This window comes from Macaca fascicularis, chromosome Y, assembly GCF_037993035.2.
Source record: "Macaca fascicularis isolate 582-1 chromosome Y, T2T-MFA8v1.1".
Classification (NCBI taxonomy): domain Eukaryota; kingdom Metazoa; phylum Chordata; class Mammalia; order Primates; family Cercopithecidae; genus Macaca; species Macaca fascicularis.
In genome coordinates this window covers 13,303,056-13,322,682 of record NC_132903.1, presented here as the reverse complement: position 1 = coordinate 13,322,682, position 19,627 = coordinate 13,303,056, and the positions used below count along the sequence as shown (strand labels likewise).

Below are 19,627 nucleotides of genomic sequence, written 5' to 3'. Positions count from 1 at the left end.
ACATCACTGCCATTTGTTTTTTTCATGGGTATTAATTTATATGATAAAGATAGCCATCAATTTTGCTTCCACAAGACACAAATATATGTGGGTATCTCTTCCATGGGAAAAGGAGTTTACAATTGCACTTAATGGAAGAGGCCCAAAATGTTGCTCATCATCCTACAATGCACAGCAAAAGCTCCTCACAAAAAGAAATTATATGAGTAAAAAATGTTAAAATCCAGGGATCAGAAATTCTGTTCCATTAGTAAGCTTTACAATCCACTGGAAGAGTGCTGACCAGAAGCCCAATGCCATGAACTACAGAAGTGTATTCTCATAGAACAGATGTCTGTGTAAGTAAGAGGGCTAGGGTGGTTCAGTGCAAATACATCTTTCAATTTCAATTTCTAAAAGATTTAGAAATATAATGATTTTCAAATAAGGTTTTAAAATTCCAAATTGAAGGAGACTGAATCTTAAGTATTTCAAGATCCAATAGAAGAAAGACACTTAAACACAACCAGCTACGCTGCTTTTGTCATGGGATTTTGGGGAAGTCACCTTGCCAGTTGAAAACCTCTGTCGCCAGTGGTGCCTTTGCTGGAGTTTTGCTCGGGCCTGCTAAGTTTGCTCTACCCACTCTGCCTGACAGGCTGCACTCAGCTTGCCTTATGGGCCCAGGATTTAACCCCTGCCAAGGGCAAATGTGAGACAGAGTGGCAAGTGGTGTTTATGTAAGTGTGGGGTCCAGCTGCACTTACATGGCCAGGCCTGCCAGCTGTTGCAAAGCAGGAAATTTTAGGTGTCAACAGAAGTGCCATCTCACTGAGAAGGCATACTGGACCAAGTCTACTGCAAGCAGCTTCCACAGCTGATATGGGGGAATACAGTGGTGCCCAGAAGTTTGGGGATGCCAGAAACAGCAAAGCCCTAAAGAGGGTGTTACAGCCTTGGTTTTGAGAGACCCTAGGTCTGCGCACCCTGAAGGGCCACAGCTATCCTCTTTTTTTGTGTCTTTCACAATGTGATGAGCAAGAGACATCTTTTTATCCTTGTTTGTGTTAGAGTTCTTTCAGCTCCACCATTCAGTGATTCTCAAATAGTTGTTCTGCATCCAGGAAGATTGAGGTACCTGGACAAGTGGAGAGTGAGAAACATACAGATATGATTTACTGAGGGACAGAACTCAAAAGAGATCCCCATTGGGTAGCTCCACTCCACAGGCTGGATGTTTTGATGAGTGTCCAGCTCTCAGCAGAGAGATGACTTTACAGTGGGCAGCTCCTCTACAGGCAAGCTGTCAAGGATTAGTGTCTAGCCCTCAGAAGGAAAGAAATGCTGGACTTGGTAGCTTCTCCATCCAGCTGATCATCTTATGAGGTGTTCAGCTCTCCACAGAGAGAAGACCATGGAGTGGGTAGGTCCTAGGTCCTATTATTATCAGCCTATTATTGCCCCAGTTTGTAGCAGAGACTGTGGTGGGTAGCTCTAGCCCACCACTGATAGTCCTGACATCTCCTCAGCTCACAGTAGAGAGATGGCCCTTGGGTGGGTAGCTCCTCTCCACAGCTGAGAGTCTGAATAGTCATCAAATATGCCTGAATCCAGGAATATTATGTGCTTCAAAGGAAAGAAAATGCTTGTTGATTGGACTATTTGGCAGCAATGCATGCATTTCAAAAAAAGCACCATTGGTCCCCATTCTTGTCCAGCAGCCTAGGACCCAGAGTTCAGGCTGTCACTGGGTTGAAGGTGAAGCCTCAGTGGGGACCAGCAAATTTATCACCACAAGCCTGTGATGGCTAATACTTAGTGTCAAGTTAACTGAATTGAGAGATACAGAGTATTAATTTGGCATGTGTCTGTGTGAGTGTTGCCTAAAAGAGATTAACACTTGGGTCAGTGGTGTGGAGAAGTCAGATGCACTCTTAATCTGGCAGGCACAATTGCCCTATAATTGCTCTTCTCTGGAAACCACAGTCACACAACTACAAAATTTAAATATGATGAGAAAAATCGGATCTCGATGTGACAGTGGCCAAGTGGAAGCACTCAACAAGCAAAGGCAATGTGGGCAGAGCTAAGGGATAGTGGCAGTCAGAATAATGTGACTCCTGTAGAGCCCCACCGTTGGTTAATTAATCACAGCATTCATGGAAGTGAAATTGATGGAAAGTCTACTGCATTCGTACTTAGGTTATACATACAGAAATCTTTGGGTCAAAAGGACAAAAGACTATTCTGAATGATAAAAACAGAGAAGTACATCCCCTACATCAATTTCACCAGACTAGAGCCAGCTTAAAGACCCAGAACCCACTGAATGAAGAGGAGGCTAGGTTGCCATGACCAACAAACCCACTACATAACTAACTATTTATGCAGTGAATCTTCACATCATCTTTCCCCAAGGAGAGCTCCAGGCTTTTAGCCAGGTAACTGTGCATTAGGGAAAGGGAAAAATCAGACTTTTCAGAACCTGCTGGACACTAGCTCTGTGCTGATGTGGGTTCCAGTTATCATGGCGGTACAGTTGAAGTAGGAGCTCAGGGAAGTCAGGTAATTAATAGAGCTTTGGCTTATTAGGTCAGATTTACAAAGCGAGTGTCCAGTGAGTGCCTAGAGTCATCCTGTGGTCATTTTCCCAGTGCTAAAATGCATAACTGGCATAGATATACTTAGCAGCTGGCAGAATCCCACCTTTCCCTGACTTGCAGGGTGAGGGCTACAACAATACAAAAGGTCAAATGGAAGCCACTGGAGCTGCCTTTACCTAGAAAAGTAGTAAATAAGAAACAACACCAAAACTCTGAGAAGATTGCAAAGATGGGTGCCACCACAAAAAATTTCAAAGATGTCAGGGTGGTAATTACCAGCACATCTTCATTCAACTCTCCCACTTGGCCTGTGCAGAAGACAGGTGGATCTTGGAGAATGATATTGGAGTATCGTAACTTAACCCAGTTGTGAATCAACTTGCAGCTGATGTACCAGATGTGGTTTATTGTTTGAGCAAATTAATACATCTCCTGCTACGTGGAGTGCAGCCATTCACTTAGCCAATGCCCTTTTCTTTATTACTGAATATAAGGACCACCAGAGGCAATTTGCCTTCAGCTGGTAAGGCCAGCAATTCCCATTTATTATCCTTGCTCAGGGGTATATTAACTCTCTGTCCTCCTGTCATAATATTATTCAGAGATTCTTTGATTGCTTTTTCACTTCTGTAAGATAGCACATTGGTGATTTCATCACGTTGATGAAATTAGGCTGACTTGATGAGTGACCAAGAAGTAGCAAGCACACTTGAATTATTGGTGAGACCTTTATGTAGCAGAGTATGGGAAATAAATCTGACTAAAATTCAGAGACCTTCTACCTCCATAATGTTCCTAGGGGTCCAGTCTTGTGAAGCCTGTCAAAATATCTTTTCCAGGGTGAAGAATGGGTTGTTGCGTGATGCCCTTCTTATAACCAAGAAAGAGGCACAACACCAACTAGGCCTATTCATATTTTTGAGTCAGCACATTTTCCATTTGAATACGTCCCCCAGCCCAGTTATTGAGTGACAGGAAGGGCTGCCATCTTTTGGGGGCATCCAGAACAGGTAAAGACTCTGCAACTACTACATACTGCAGTGCAAATCCCTCTACCATATGGGCCATATGAACCAGCAGATTCAGTGGTGCTCGAGGTTTCAGTGGCAGATAGGAATCTTGTTTGGAGCCCACAGTTAAAGAACTATGGCAGCAGGGTCCTGCTCTTTAAATCTACTGTTCTTACCTTCTTTCCCATTATCCTGAAGCATCTGCATTCATAGAATGGTGAAATGGCTTTCTGAAGTCACAATTACAGTGCCAACAATGTGACAATACTTTGAAGTGTTCTCACAGATGATCAGAGCATATGCCTCTAGGATTTTGAAGCAAGGCCCTGCCATCTGCAGATAACTACTATTCTTTGGAGAGCTATATCTTGGCCCATTGCTGGACTTTGGTGGAAACTGAATATTTGCCTATTGGTCATCAAGTCACCATGTGAACTACACTACCTATCATGAACTTGGTGCTTTCTGCCCCATCGAGTCATAATGTGGGTTGTGCATGGCAGCATTTCATCATCAAATGGATGTCGTATACACATGATCAGGCTTGAGCAGGTCCTAAGGCACAATTAAGTTACATGAGAAAGTGGCTCAAATGCCCACGATCTCAACTCCAGCCACCCCACCTTCTCTGCTTCAGCCTGTACCAATGCCCTCATGATCAGTTGACAGAGGAAGAGAAGACAGGGTCCTGGTTCGCAGATGGTTCTGCACGATATGCAGCCACTACCTGAAATTGGACAGCTGAAGCACTAGAGCCCTTGTTTAGGACATGCCTAAAGGACAGTGGAGAGGAGAAATCTTCCCAGGGGTCAGAACTTTGAGCAGTGAACCTGGTTGTGCACTTTGTATTGGAAGAGAAATGGCCAGATTTCTGACTATATACTGATTCATAGCCCATAGCCAATGGTCCAGCTGGATGTCAGGCACTTGGGAGATGCATGATTAGAATATTGGGGACAAATAAATTTGGGGAAGACATAAGTAGATGGACCTTTGTGAGTGGTCAAAAGCTGTCCAAATATTTGTGTTCCATGTGAGTGCTCACCAACAAGAGACATCAGTGAATAAAGAGTTTAATGATCAAGTGGATAGAAACACTGGTTCTGTGACACCACTCAGCCTCTTCCCCAGCCACCCATGTCATTGCCCAAGGGTCCATGAAAAAGTGTTCATGGTGGCAGGAATTGAGGTTACGTATGTGCTCAGCAACATGGACTTCCACTCACAAAGGCTGACCTGACTATGGGCACTGCTGAGTGCCCAGTTTGCCAGCAGCAGAGACCAAAACAGAGCTCTCACTATGCCCCAGTTTCTCAGCGTGATCAGCCAGCTACCTGATGATAGATTAATTATATTGGATCTCTTTCCTCAAGGAAATGGCAGAGGCTTGTCCTCATGGAAGGGACACTTACTGTGGATATGGGTTTCCCCATTCTGCACACAATGCTTCTGACAAGACTCCCATTCAGGGACTCACAAAATACCTTATTCACAATTATGGTATTCAACATGACATGGCTTCTGACCAGTGCACTCATTTTACAGCTAAAGAAGTGTGACAGTGGGCTCCCACTCATTAAATCTACTGGTCTTACTATGTTTCTCATTAGCCTGAAGCAGCTAAATTAATAGAATGGTGAAGTGGCCTTTTGAAGTTACAATTGCAATGCCAACTATGTGACAATACTTTGCAGGACTGTAGCAAAGTTATCCAGAAGACCATGTATTCTCTGAATCAGCATCCAATATATGTTATTGGTTCTTCCATAGCCAAAATTCATGGATCCAGGAATCGAGCAATGGAAGTATAAATTTCACCACTCACTATCCCTCCTGGTGTTCCACTAGCAACATTTTTGTTTCCTGTTTTTTTATGACATTATGTTCTGCTGGCCTAGAGGTCTTAGTTCCCTGAGGAAAAATGCTGTCACCAGAAGAAACCATAATTATTTCATTAAATCAGAAGTTAATGTTGTCACCTGGACACTTTGGTCTCCTCCTACCTTTACGTCAACATTCTAAGAAAGCAGTTACAGTGTTGACTGGGGTGATTGACCCAAACTATCCAGATGAAATCAGCCTACTATTCCACAGTGGAGGGACGGAAGAGTAGGCATAAAATACAGAAGATGCATTAGGATGTGTCTTAGAATTACCTTGATGTATGACTAAGGTCAGGGAACTACAACAACCCAATCCTGACAGGACTACAGTTGGATCAGACACATCAGGTATTAACGTTTGGGTCACTCACCAGGGTAACAACAACAACAACAACAACAAAACCAATAAAAACCACAACCTGCTGATGTGCTTGCTGAAGGCAAAGGGAACACAGATGGGTAGTAAAAGAAGTTAACCATCCATACCTGCTATAAACATGTGACCAGCTTCAGAAATGAGGGCATTAATTGTCTTAAGTATTTCCTCCTTCTTGAAAAAAAGTCTGTGGATATCTGCACATGTATAAGAAAAATATCCTTTTTTAGTTTTCTTTATCATGTTATATAAGATTTATTGAGTTCTCATCAACATTTGTATATTGTAAACTTTATGAAATAGTGTTTGGATAGGGGACTGTTGCATTCCTGGTTGTAAGAGGATAATTGTATTACGTTAGGTATAATTATTACCTCATTTTTGTCTGTGTTTGAAGACTAAGTGTTATAGCAGGAGATGTGTGTTGATTCAAGTGGACAAGGGGTGGACTTGTGATGGTTAATACTGAGTGTCTAATTCATTGGATTGAGGGGTACAGAGTATTAATCCTGGATGTGTTTCTTGGGTGTTTCCCCCCCCCAAAAAATTAACATTTGAGTCAATGGGAAGATCTACCTTAATCTAGTGGGCATAATCTAACAAGCATCTTGTGAATATCAAGCAGGGAGAAACACGTCAAAAAGCAAGATGGGCCTAGCTTCCGAAGCATATATGCGTCTCCTGTGCTAGGTACTTCTTGTATATATATATATGTGTGTGTGTGTACATATGTATGTGTATATATGTATGTATATATATGTGTATGTATATATACACACACATATGTATATATAAAAATATATAAACAGATGGCAAATTAAACAGTGTGTAAGTATTCTCAAAATGCATTCTTTGAATAAATACTAAAACTGTAAACCTTTTACTAAGTTAGCTTATTTGATGCTGATACTGTAAACTAATTCCACACAAAAAATTCTGACATATATATATATATATATATATACACACACACACACGGGTGTATGTGTTTCAGTGGTCTGTATGCATCTCTGTAAAACAAACCCTTTAAAGTACTTATTTTTCTATTTACTTACTGGCAAGGCCCTAGAATCTTTATCAGAGGAGTTACTTAATAAGTGGTTACCAATTAGTAAACACTCTTCATTTCTTCAAAAAAAAGGTGTATTATGTCTTCTTAGAAAATGACAATTTAAACTTTCACAAGGATTTAGTAAATACTGGTTTATAATCATTGTAAAATGTAGCCATTAAAATCAGGTTAAAATTTAAGTATTAGCTACCTGAGTGAAAAAGCTGTTACAAGTAATAATACTAATTGTAATAATAATGAAACAGTGCCGGCACTTTGAAAAATCTGGAGGTCAGGCACAGACTTCAATAAATATTCCTCTTTCACTACAAGCTTGGCCTGAACAATTCTGTTTCTACAAATAATGCCAACTTCTGTACACCACTTAAAGTCTGCCAATGCCTCGATTTCACACTCTCTGCATTGTTCCAAGAATGTGTCTAAGCAGCAGCGCTCTCCCTTAGTATATTAAGCAAAAAAAAAAAAAAAAATTAATCTTGCCTTTTCATTTTAGATTTTGAATGGCATTTTATTAATCTTGGAGAAAAAGCAAGCCCCATATGGGTAGGCATTCTGCCTTGTGGATACCATGTTGCTGCTACTTGCTAAAGTTCTGAAACAAATTTTTGATTCAAACAGATTTTCCATTGTAGAAATTCACTTCCCTTTGGATTTATCTTAACATTTTCAGATATTTTTCCTCTTACCTCAATTTCCTCATTCATTGCTTTTTATTTTCTCTAATTGCCTAATATGCATTTTTGTGAATGCATTTTTATTATGTTGGAACAATGCAGAGCACAAATAATTCTGATCAAAGATGCCCACTAGGCAAACTCGCATTAAATAACTCTTTTTAAAGTAGAAGATACCTGAGCATTAGTTCTGCTAAGCAAGTTTAACAAAATTGAAAATCCTCTAACCCCAGCTATAATCCTTGAAAACTTGTTTTCCATTTGGCTGACTTACTGTAATCTCCTCAGATTATTCCTGTCATAAGACTTTCTGAACACATGATGTGTATCCATAATACAGTGTGCCCATGCACATGTATGCATATGTATTATTTGTGCCTTTCAACTGTAGTCAAGATTAGCTCTATTCCAAATGCTGTTGATTGAGTTTTCTCCCTTTGTACCTCCAAAACAGAGGTGACTAGGGTTTTATTTTTTGGCATTCACATTTTACAAAAATATTTAAAAAGCAATGGGAAGGAAAAGCAGAGAAATAGAAAATATATCATTTAGTTTCTAATCATTGATTAACTGAACTGACCTTACTTTACTAATGCTTACCCTAAGTTGAATCAATTGAAGTTACATACGCTTTTTCAAATCCTTCGGCTTTATGGAAACCAAAGTTGGAGTTAAGAAATCTTCAAAATATAATATCAAAGAGTTCTAAATGTGTGTTTTTAAAAATAATTTTATCAAGAGATGGTTCAACATGGTTAATTTCTCAAAGGTGCCTGAGACTCAAGATTTTAGGATATTTAGCAGCATTTCTAACCTCTCAGCAATAGATGCTAGTAACAACCTTACCAATTCCACTTCCAGTCATGAACCAGGTGTAGAATGAAACCAAAAGTGAAATCTACAAACCTATAAAACTGCAAGACAATCACATGGACTGTCTGTTACCTCTGTGAGCTCATCCTCTATTACTTTTCCCCTTCTACAGTCTGCTGTAGCCACAGTTAGCTGGCTTTTTGTAAGCAATTTAAACAGGCTTCCACTGGCAATCATCGTTCTTGTTTCTCTTGCTGCATACTTACATTATTTTCTTATTATTTCATTTAGCTATTTAGTTGAAATTCACTTTGTAAGCCACTTATTGTATGTTTGTTTCACACAAAACCAAAATGTACTTTATAACTGAGAATCTTACCTCATACATTTTATATGAAATTGATAATTTCAATTAAGAAAAAGCAACAGAAAACCTTATAATATAACCACTAAAACAAAAACCTAACATCTAGGATCCCAAATTTGAAGTGTAATATTCAATTTAAGTATTTTAAACAAGAGACAAAACATAAACCTCATAAATAACAATAAACTCTGAAATGAGAAAACACTCAGTTCTTCATAGATAAAAATAAAAGCAAAATGGCAGGGCTAACAGTTTCAAACCATTAAAAAAAATGAAACCATCAAAAACAGTCTGGACTCTGAATATCAATAGTTTATGTCAACCAAGTAAACATCTAATCTAGAAAGACAATTATAACATTGTAAGGTTTTTAAATATTTTTTTCTTTGTGGATTGCCCTATCACCTCCTAGTCACAGGTGAAGCCTTCAGAATTGAAACTCACATTGTCAAAGTGAGGACCTGATTCCTACTTCTGGAAAAAGCAAAGAAGCCCTTATATGCTAAATTGTTGTGTTTTATTTTTTCCAGTCTTTCTGGAGGATACGTGAAAATTTGATAAAATAAACATTTCTTTCTCTTTTGCCTAACTTAGAAGTCATTCTCGGTTCGAAATGCCAGGAATTGGTCACAAACATTTAAGTTGCGGAGAACAAAATACTGAAGCACTTTAGACAATCATACATATGCTTACGATGGAAATATTCTAAAAAATGTAAAACAATATGCGTTAACCCTCAAGTTTATCTGAAGATTCAAAGTGAGAAGAAAGTGAAGGTTAAGACAGAATTATGAACAATCCCCCTGCTAAAGTAGAGTGTTAATACATACGCTGTATTCAAAAGTGATAGTCTTATTCAAAGTTCTAATGGAATGCAAGCTAAGCTTTTAATAACTAAGAAAACATGTTGCATTTCAGAAATAAATAAAAGCATTCAGTGTTAGCACATTATGATGTTGCAAATATAGAGTTTTCTGAAAAGCAAAAAAAAAAAAAAAAAGAAGAAAGAAAAAAGAAAAAAGAGAGAGAGAGAAAATTATGACCAACATAAACTAAATGCAGGAATTAGATCTATGTCCCAAATTTTATAGACAGAGAACTTAAAATAACAGTTTGAAGTAAGGCTAAAGAGAAATGACTGACAAATGATGAAAGAACAACATGAGAGCATCAGTGAGACAAACTGTAAAAGAAACCATAAAAATGGAAGTAATGGAAATAAAGTCTACAATAAAGGAGTTTAACAGCAGATTCGAGCAGGTAAATAGTCAATCTGTAGGAATAAAAACTGAAATAACCTAGTCTGAGAAGTAAAATAAAAAGTGGAAAAAAAAATCTAAAGAGTAAATAGAACACCATGAGGTATAGCGGTACATATAATATGGGTGTCTTATAAATGAAGAAAAACAGAGGCCAAAAAAAATTAAGGCAAAAATGGCTGAACATTTCCTGAACTTAAAAATCTGAATCTAAAAGCTGAAAGGGAACAAAAATCTGTAACCACAATGTAGTCAATGATAGCCGCATCAGTATAAACAGAAAGGGAACAGCAACTTGCTATGTACAAGAAGATCTTGATTAAAATTAACAGACGACTGTTCTGCTGAAACCATGGAAGTTAGAAGGTGGTGGGATATACAAGTTTTAATAGAAAAAAATGCTATGAAACCTGAAATGTGTAACTGGTAAAATGATACTTACGCAAACACATCTAGATAAAGAAAAGCTAAAGGAAATTGTGACTAAAGCTTCTCTAAAATAAAAATGCTATTACTATTACCACCCTGACAAACTTATGTGTTAACGAACACTCTGTGTGCACAGATATAATCAGAGACAATATTATAAATTGAGAAGGATGGAAAACTACAAGAGCAACATATTTTTAAATTGTTGACCTTAAACATTAGATTATTCACTCAAGTTAGTATTGTAAAGTCCCAAATATAGCTAAGTGTAATATAAAAAATAAAACAGAAGATTTAAAAAATTTAACCAAATTTTTTAAATGAGCAAAACAGAAATTGAGGATCAAGTAAGACAAAGAACATACGGAAAACAAGTAGGTCATTGTTGGAGTATGTAATATTGTATTTGTAACAACTTTAAATGTGAGCTCCAGCTTAAAAAGGCACACACTGGTACAAGTGTAGCGTTAAACAAAGGAGTCACTTCTGTGACTTCTATGCAAGGCACACTTTAGGTGCAAAGACAATTAGGCTAAAGTAAAATGATAGTAGATTCTGGGAAAGTGCTGCAATGTACTACAGAGCACTATACACCATCTCTTCAACTATACAATAGGGGCTGTGGCAGGATTAGTACGATGCTATCACCATAGAATTCCGAAGTCTATCTGAAGGTTTACAGCTTCCAAAAAATGATTTGTATAACAAAAATTAAATTTTATCAATTTTATAGCACAGATCAACAGCAGCTACTTATTCTTTATTAACCAACACTGTGGGATGGTGCCTTGCACGTATTTCTGGAGCACCTTACAAGAGCCATGATAAACAAAAAGAACCCTGTCCTCCAAATCTCAGGAGGAGTTGTTCACCGACGGCTGCTTCTGCTTTATGGAGGTCTCGACAGAGGTGAACAGTCATTGTTTTATTCCCCAAATACTATGCAGGCTCTTTGTCCTTCTGTGCAATCAATTTTCAGAAGACTTAAAAAACCAGAACATTTTTTCCTAATTGTTCTTCTTTTTCTCTTAAGAGGTTAGACATTTGTGGGCAGAAACATTCAAAACTAATCGCGTGTGTGTGTGTGTGTGTGTGTGTGTGTGTGTAGAATGAATTTTGGTTTTAATGATTATGTGACCCCAAACAATGCAGCTCAAAAAAGACCCAAGAAGAAGCTCAGTAAGGCTGATTTACAGGAGAGAAAGAGTCTATATAATGAATTTAAAAAACCCTACTAAACCACAGAAGAAAAGTCTTATTTTCAAAGTTACAGCCCTTTAAAATTTAAATGCTTGTTTTCAGCAACAGCAAAATCATAAACCATAGAGTGAAATAGAGAAGTATGGCTCATAAAAATAAAAAAAAATTATGATATGAAACTTTTTTTAGACAGCCCAAATGGAAGTCTTACCAAAACATAGTATTTAAAATTAAGCTTCATAGTAAGCTAATAGAATAAACAAAAGAAATACAAAAATTATGAACAAAAATTATTAATAGAAAGAGTGAAACTATTTTACAATCTAAAAAGGTCTACAAAGATATATATATATATAACTCTGTGTGTGTGTGTGTGTGTGTGTATATATATATATATTCATATACACTACAGATATTTAAAAGCAGACTTGAGCCGGGGGAAGAACAATCTATCAGCAAATCAAAGAAAGGGTAGTTGACATGATTAGATTAGGAAGTGATGGAAAAAACACAGTCATGAGAACACAGCCTAAAATGCTGTGGGACACTATCAAGCAGCCATATTGCGCATACTGGAAATTCAAAGAATGAGACAAAGATTCAGGAAGACTATTTAGAAACAATAGTGGTAAAAAATGTCAAACTCAACAAACACCAACAAAGAGAAATGCAAAGAAACAAACTCAAATTATATGATAATGAAACTCTTTAAAAGAAAGACAGAGAAAATCTTGAAAGCAGCAAGAGAAGTGGCTAATCATCTTCAAAGAACCCTCAGAAATAATCAGCAGATATCTGAAAACTCAGAAGACAGAAATCAATAGACTAACATGTTCCAAATGATGTCAGAAAAAACTTTTGAACAGAAATCTTATGTTCAAAAAATTTTGTCCATCACAAATGAGGGAGAAATTATGACATTTCCAGATAAAACCTGGGATTTTTCACCAGTAGACTACCTTTTAAAAGAATGTGTTATGGGATACTTCACAGTAAAATAAACAGACATTAAAGAGCAGTATGAATGAATATATATTAAGGTAAAGGTAAATACAAGAACAATTATAAAACATAAAAAGTTAACAATGTACAACTCCCCAATTTGTTTCCCATGTAATTTAATAAACTAACATATTTAATAAAAATACTATCACTAACTTGTGTTTTTGACATACAATGCATAAAGTTATGATTTTGAGAACTCGGTAAGTGAACTAATGGGAGTGATGCTATACAGGGGTAAGGGATTTGTAAGTTATTGAAGGTAAGCTAGCATAACTTTAAAAGTGGAATAACTTTAGAATATTCAATGTCATCATAATATCAATGATAATTAAAAAAGAAAAAGAGAGGTCAGGCGCGGTGGCTCAAGCCTGTAATCCCAGCACTTTGGGAGGCCGAGACGGGTGGATCACGAGGTCAGGAGATCGAGACCATCCTGGCTAACATGGTGAAACCCCATCTCTACTAAAAAATACAAAAAACTAGCTGGGCGAGGTGGCGGGCGCCTGTAGTCCCAGCTACTCGGGAGGCTGAGGCAGGAGAATGGCGTGAACCCGGGAGGCGGAGCTTGCAGTGAGCCTGGATTTAGTTACCCTCACCTGAGGCTACCGAGCCAGCTCTCATGTACCATGAGACAAAGTCCAAGCTGTCCCACCAGGGAGTAAGTGTGGAGAGGCTGAGATACATAGCATAGCTGCTATTTCACAGTTTCCACTACTCCAGTGGTGATGAAGTAGAATAGGCTCATCCATATAGAGAACCTGGTGAAGAACTGGAAGCAGAAAGAAGTGGCTATGTGGAGACACAACTGAAACAAAGTTGGCACAGCAACTGCTCCAATCATGTCTCTTTCTTCATAGCTTTCCAGGAGTTTGAAGTTGAAACTATTGTTGACAAAAGACAAGACAAAAGTGGGAAGATGGAGGTTAGGCACAGTGGCTCATGCCTGTAATCCCAGCACTTTGAAAGACCGAGGCGGAGGATCAGGAGTTCAGGAGACCAAGACTATCCTGGCTAATACAGTGAAAACCTGTTTCTACTAAAAATACACAAAATTAGTTGGGTATGGTCGCAGGCTCCCCTAATCTCGGCTACTCCCGAGGCTGAGGCTGGAGAATCGCATGAACCTGGGAGAGGGAGGTTACAGTGAGCCAAGATTGCACAACTGTGCCACTGTAATTTTGCCTGGGTGATACAGCAAGACTCTGTCTTAAAAAAAAAAAAAGTTTTGGTGTTGGAAAGTTTAGGAGAAACAGCATGACACTTGGGAACCAGAGCAGCTCCGGTGAAAAATGTGTATATGACTTTAACAGATGACAGACTGAAAAACAGAAAAAAAAAAAAAAAATGGCATGGACCAAAACAAGCAGAAGATTTTCAAACAGTGCCAGAAGAGGAACTTCTAGATCTACCAAACCTAACTTTTCTAACAGCATTCCTAAAACGCTAGTGACTGGCAAATACGACACATTCAAAAGCAGCTAGCTATGTGCTGCCAGCCAGAATGTTAGCAGAACCCAGCATCACCTCTCTCCGACCCAAAGAATATGGAGCTAGTAATTCAACTATCAAGAAGGACGCTTGCCCCTCACAGCCCCTTTAACAACAAGAACACAGTGAGTGTCATTCAGGAAGTCAAGAAAATGAACCCTATTGCAGCAGATCAGCAGGATACAGTGGTCTTCAAAGAGGAGAAAGGGAAGCTCGTCAGGATTTTTTCAGTTCCCAGGGCAGGACAGTGTGGAATAGAGAACAAGGCCCAGATTCACCCACTATTTTCTCAGTTATCTGGCTTTGTTACTGCTTCCATGGCTGCAGCCTCAGCTACCAAAAGAAGGTATAGTGGTATTAATGGGCCCATTAACAGCCAATGGAACAACAGACATGCATACATTAGTTCCAAGAGTGAAAGGTGGGCAAAGAAATGTTACTGATGATGGCAGAGTCCAGCCTTTTATCAAGAAGATATACTTCACCATAAGCCTAACAGAAAGTGCCAGCACATACAGAGACATTGTAGTGAAGAAAGAGGACGGATTCACCCAGATACTGCTATCAACTAGATTGACAGAAAAAAAATGCTCTGAATGCAGAAGTAATTAAAGAAATGGTGAATGCTCTGAATAGGGCTGCTGTGGGTAACAGCAATCTTGTGATGTTCAGTGCAGCTGGAAGTGTCTTTGCTGTGGTCTTGGCTTTGGGTACTTTGTGAAGCATTTAAGGAATGACAGAAACAGAACAAGTCTTGAAATGGTGGACACCCTCAAGAACTTTGTGAATACTTCCAATGAATTTAAAAAGCCTATTGTTGTATCAGTCAGCGACCCATCCTTTGGAATAGGTGCATCCACATTGTGTCTTTGTGCTTTAGTGTGAGCTAATGAAACAGCTTGGTTTCAAACCCCTTATATGATGTTTGGACAGAGGGCAGATGGCTGTTCTACCGTTACATTTCCCTAGCACATGAGTGAAGCATCTGCCAATGAATTGTTTAATTGCTGGGTGAAAGCTGACAGCAGAGGAGGCATGTGTCACAGGCCTGGTCTCTCAGGTCTTTGCAAGTTTCACCATGTAGGTTATGATACAAATGAAGAAGCCTGCCTCATGTAATCGAGTTGTGTGCTGGAGAAATGGAAAGCCCTTGTATGCTGTAATATTAAGATGAAATTGGAAAAGGCCACAGAGACAGAGTGTGAATTGCTGAAGAAAATCTGGGGCTCAGCTGAAAGGACTGAAGCCATGTTAAAGTATGTGCAAAATACAATTGAGGAGTTTTAATTGTCAGTCTCTCTGCTCAGGACACAATAACTGAGCTGAATGAAATACATCATAAGTGGTAAGATGCCCTAATCCATCTTCATAGCCCAAAACAATTTCACTCATAGCTAAGGCCTGAAAGGAGAACTGAAAATGTCCAAGCTGTGTATTTAAAATGTCAAAGCATTTTTAAGCACTGCAAATTTAAAGTAAGTAATAAAACAGCTTCTTTGCCTAAATGTGATTATGTGATGAACACATAAGCCCAAATATAAAAGCAGACTGGTGAGCACTAGACTGTTTTTGCAAGATCTAAGTTTTATCTGTGTCTTCTACTATATATAAGAGGAGAATTGTGTTTTATTAGATTTGGATGACAGAGATTTATGTAATAATATTTACTTTTCATATTTTTATATCCTATAATGCAGAGTCTACTAGGGTATGAGGCAGCTTTTACTCTCCTCGCACATAAAAATAGACACAGAATTATCAGAGATGGTGCATTTGACTTTATAGTGGCACACTTACCTCAGAGACACAAAATTCTAAATTAGAAGACTTATCTTTTAGGATAAATATTTCTGACACAAAATTCACAGGCAATCATTCTCCTAAAATAAACATATGGTTAGAATTTATGCTGATGTATCACTTGATTTTCTTTTCTTTTATAAATGTCTAGTTCCTACTCAGTTAAAAAAATAAATCTTTATTTCTCTAAAGTAAAACTTGTTGTACCATACTAGTGAATTATGGAATCATTCTTGTGGAAATATCGACATTTTAATGTTTATCCTATGCAGACATAGATTAACTTAGAGTATGCTCTAGTTAATAAATTAAAATTCTGGACACATTATTCAAGGCAGAAATGTCTTTCAAAATGAAGAAAAGTCTCCTACACTCAGTATGACATTTAACATTATTGGTGTCTGATTTTATGTGCCCACAATTTTCTAGAACACTCTACGTGTTCAGCTATCCAGAAGCACTCTGAATCCTTTCCTGTTGGTTTCAATGGAGGCTCCATTACATAGGCATGATTGAATAATCCACTGGCCACTGGTGATAAATATAACCTTCGGCACAGGATCTCTAGGGTGTCACTTCACCAGCCAAGAATCTCTGTGGATGGTAGCACATTTGCACAACATCAGAGTGGGCACTGGGAGCTGGGAGAGGCCAGGCAATGAGAGCAGGCACTTCAGGGCCTTTGTTGGAAGGATGACTTCCCAGGCCTCGGAAAGCTGAAGGATGCCTGAGTCTGCATCTGTGGTGGGGCAGCTGCCACTGCTCCTGAGTATGTGGGGCTCCTGCTAATTCAAAGTGGATGTGAGTGTGGTTTCTGCTTTTTCTCGGTTTCCACCAGTTTCACAGAATGCACAGCTCTGGCTTTACCTCCCTCACTGCACCTGGTATCTTTGCAGCAGCCTCTCTAAATGGGCTGCTGCCGCCATTACCTGCAGCACCCCTCCCATTTTAGAATGATGCAGAGTGAACTCAAGTGTTGGTACCCTCAAATCATGCCTTTGTCTTTTCATTGACAAGCCCCAGCATGAAGCTCTCAGTCAACATTATCATATTAAAAGACAGCACTTTGGAGATCCCAAAGATTTTAAGAGTTCTACCGCGGAAAGCAGACAAACACCAAATATATTTTACAACCTTACAGCTACTAACAAGAAAACCCCAGGACTAGAGTGTTCAAACATCAAAATTAAAATAAAGTATTCCTTTATTAAAAATCTTTATTTTAAAAGGAGAAAGTATAGATTTAACATGGCTAATACAAAAATTTCTAATGTACTCGAATGTGAACCTTGATTGATTCCATGACAAAAGTGGAAAACTGCACAGAAAATTCCTTAACATAATCTTTGTTTAATCTACAAAATACACAAAATTACCTTAATGAAAGTGTGAAAGAACAAAGAATGAGGAAGCTAGAAAGGGTTTTTGGAGAAACTCTTTATACACAGGAACAGCATGAAAACTTAGACTGCAGACATTGATTGAAAATAAGTTGAAGAGGAGGATAGCCTAAACATATATCCATAGCTGCACTAGTAAGAAAACAACAGAGAACATGAAACTGCCTTTGTCATTTTTACCTAAAACATATTCACAGGTACACAGATAAGGGAACAGGGTCAAAGGAGTAAGTGCCTTTGTCATTCATATAATCAGCAGACTTCAAGAAAATACACACTCTCTCCCTTTGTGGACATGATACACGGTTGGCTCCAGTGGGCTCTGATGTAATACTTTTCTATTTTGGGCATGCTTTGGAATGCGAATCAAGCATTTATGAATTATCACTTCAGCTTCTGCTTTTCCTTGGCCCAGTGTTCCAGACGAAGGTTTTGCTTTAGCCTCTCATTTTTCCCAGGCCAGATACTGAACCTAGCTGATTAGTGCTTTCTTCAAGACAGCCCACAGACACCTGAGAACATTTCATTCTTTCCAGTTCATAAAAAGCCCTGACCCAGCTTTATAGTTGGAAACTCTCGCAAATCCCCTCTTTACTGTGATGAGCTTTCTTCTTTTGGTTATTAACCTTTTCTTCCTAGTTGAACTTTGCATCATCTGTCATTGGTCCCAAGTCAAGGTCTCAGGCCAAGCTGTCACTTTCAGCTCCTTCTTGGTCCAGGACCAAGTTCCAAGGCTGAGCTTAGTAGCTTCTGTAAATCATCACTTCAGCTCCAGATGAATCCAAGGCCAAAGTTCAGGGCCAAGCCAAATAATGCTTCTCCAAGCCTACTTAGCACATTTCTATACTTCCCTGTCTTTAGAAACCATAAAGCCCAGCTTCATAGTAGGTAAACCACTCTCATTCCACCTCCACTGTGAAGAGATTTTTACTTTCACTTATAAAAGTTTTGCTTCAACCTGTTTGCATCCATGCTTCTTCATTTTCTTGGCCATGAAACAAAGAGCTCTGTGTGATAACTCACAATTAGAGATTGCTACATTGTGGTGCACTCATGAGACTGCAATGACTGAAGTCTGGGAATTGAGCTCTGGGTTGCATCAGCTTGTGAGACCAACTGACAAAATGGTCCCACACTGTGATACACACACTTGGGGACAGTCAACCATATAGTGGTCACCCACACAGTCTGGAAAGGGTCAAGGTGGATTTATGCAGCCTAGAATCCTGAGGGACACCATCAAGCAGCCATAATTATATGCATTCAGGAAGTTCAAAGGAAGAGACAAAGAATCAAGATGACTATTCAACAAAATAGTCATAAAGAATGCAACAATTTAAGACAATAAATAAGCATGGAAGAAATTCCTCTAACTCCAAGTAAGAGAAACTCAAAGAAAAAAACGCAAACTTACCTGATAATTAAACTGTCTACAACAAATAGAAATTTTGAGGATTTTCAAGGGAGGTAGCTAGTCATGTAAAAGAACCCTCAAAAATAACCAGTAGATTTCTTATCTGAATAACCACTGAATAACCAGTGGATTTGTTATCTGAAAAGTAAGATGACAGAAAGCAGTAGACTAATATATTCCAAGTGATGTCAGAAAAATTTGTGAAACCCAAACCTTATGATCGAAAAAACTGTCCATCAAACATGAGGGACAAATGACAACATTCCCAGATAAGAAGTGGAACCTTTTATCAGTAGACTACCCTTTAAGAAATGTTTTATGGAGTACTTCAGGGTAAAATGAACAGACACTCAAAAGCACTATGAACAAACAAAGATTAAGAAAAAGATAAATACACAAAAAAATATAAGATAAGAAAGTTAACAATGTGCACTGCCACAATTTGTTCTCCGCATAACTTAAAACACTAGTGTATTTAATTTAAAAAATCTATCACTAATTTGTGTTTTTGACATACAAGGCATAAAGGTGTAATTTTGAGAACTCAGAAAGTGAAAAATGGAGTTACGTTATACAGGAGTAAACATTTTGTATGTTACTGAAGGTAAGCTAGTGTAACTTTTAAAATGTTATAACATTGGAATGTTTAATATAATCATTGTTGCAACCACAATTAAACAAGCAAACACAAAAGAGTAACAGGAAGGAAGAAAGCTTTCTGTACTACATCAGAGGGTAGGGGCTGTGGATTTAGTTACTCTTCCCTGAGGCTATTGAGTAAGCTCTCAGGCACCATGAGACAAAGCCCAAGCTGTCTCATCAGGGAGTAAGTGTGGAAAGCCTAAGGCACATAGC

General features: G+C 38.4%; 1 pseudogene; it reads left to right on the top strand.

Annotated features, from left to right (window-relative positions):
- Positions 1 to 4,577: 4,577 nt before the first annotated feature.
- On the top strand, positions 4,578 to 15,445 carry LOC141409517 (testis-specific chromodomain protein Y 2-like; annotated as a pseudogene).
- Positions 15,446 to 19,627: the final 4,182 nt, after the last annotated feature.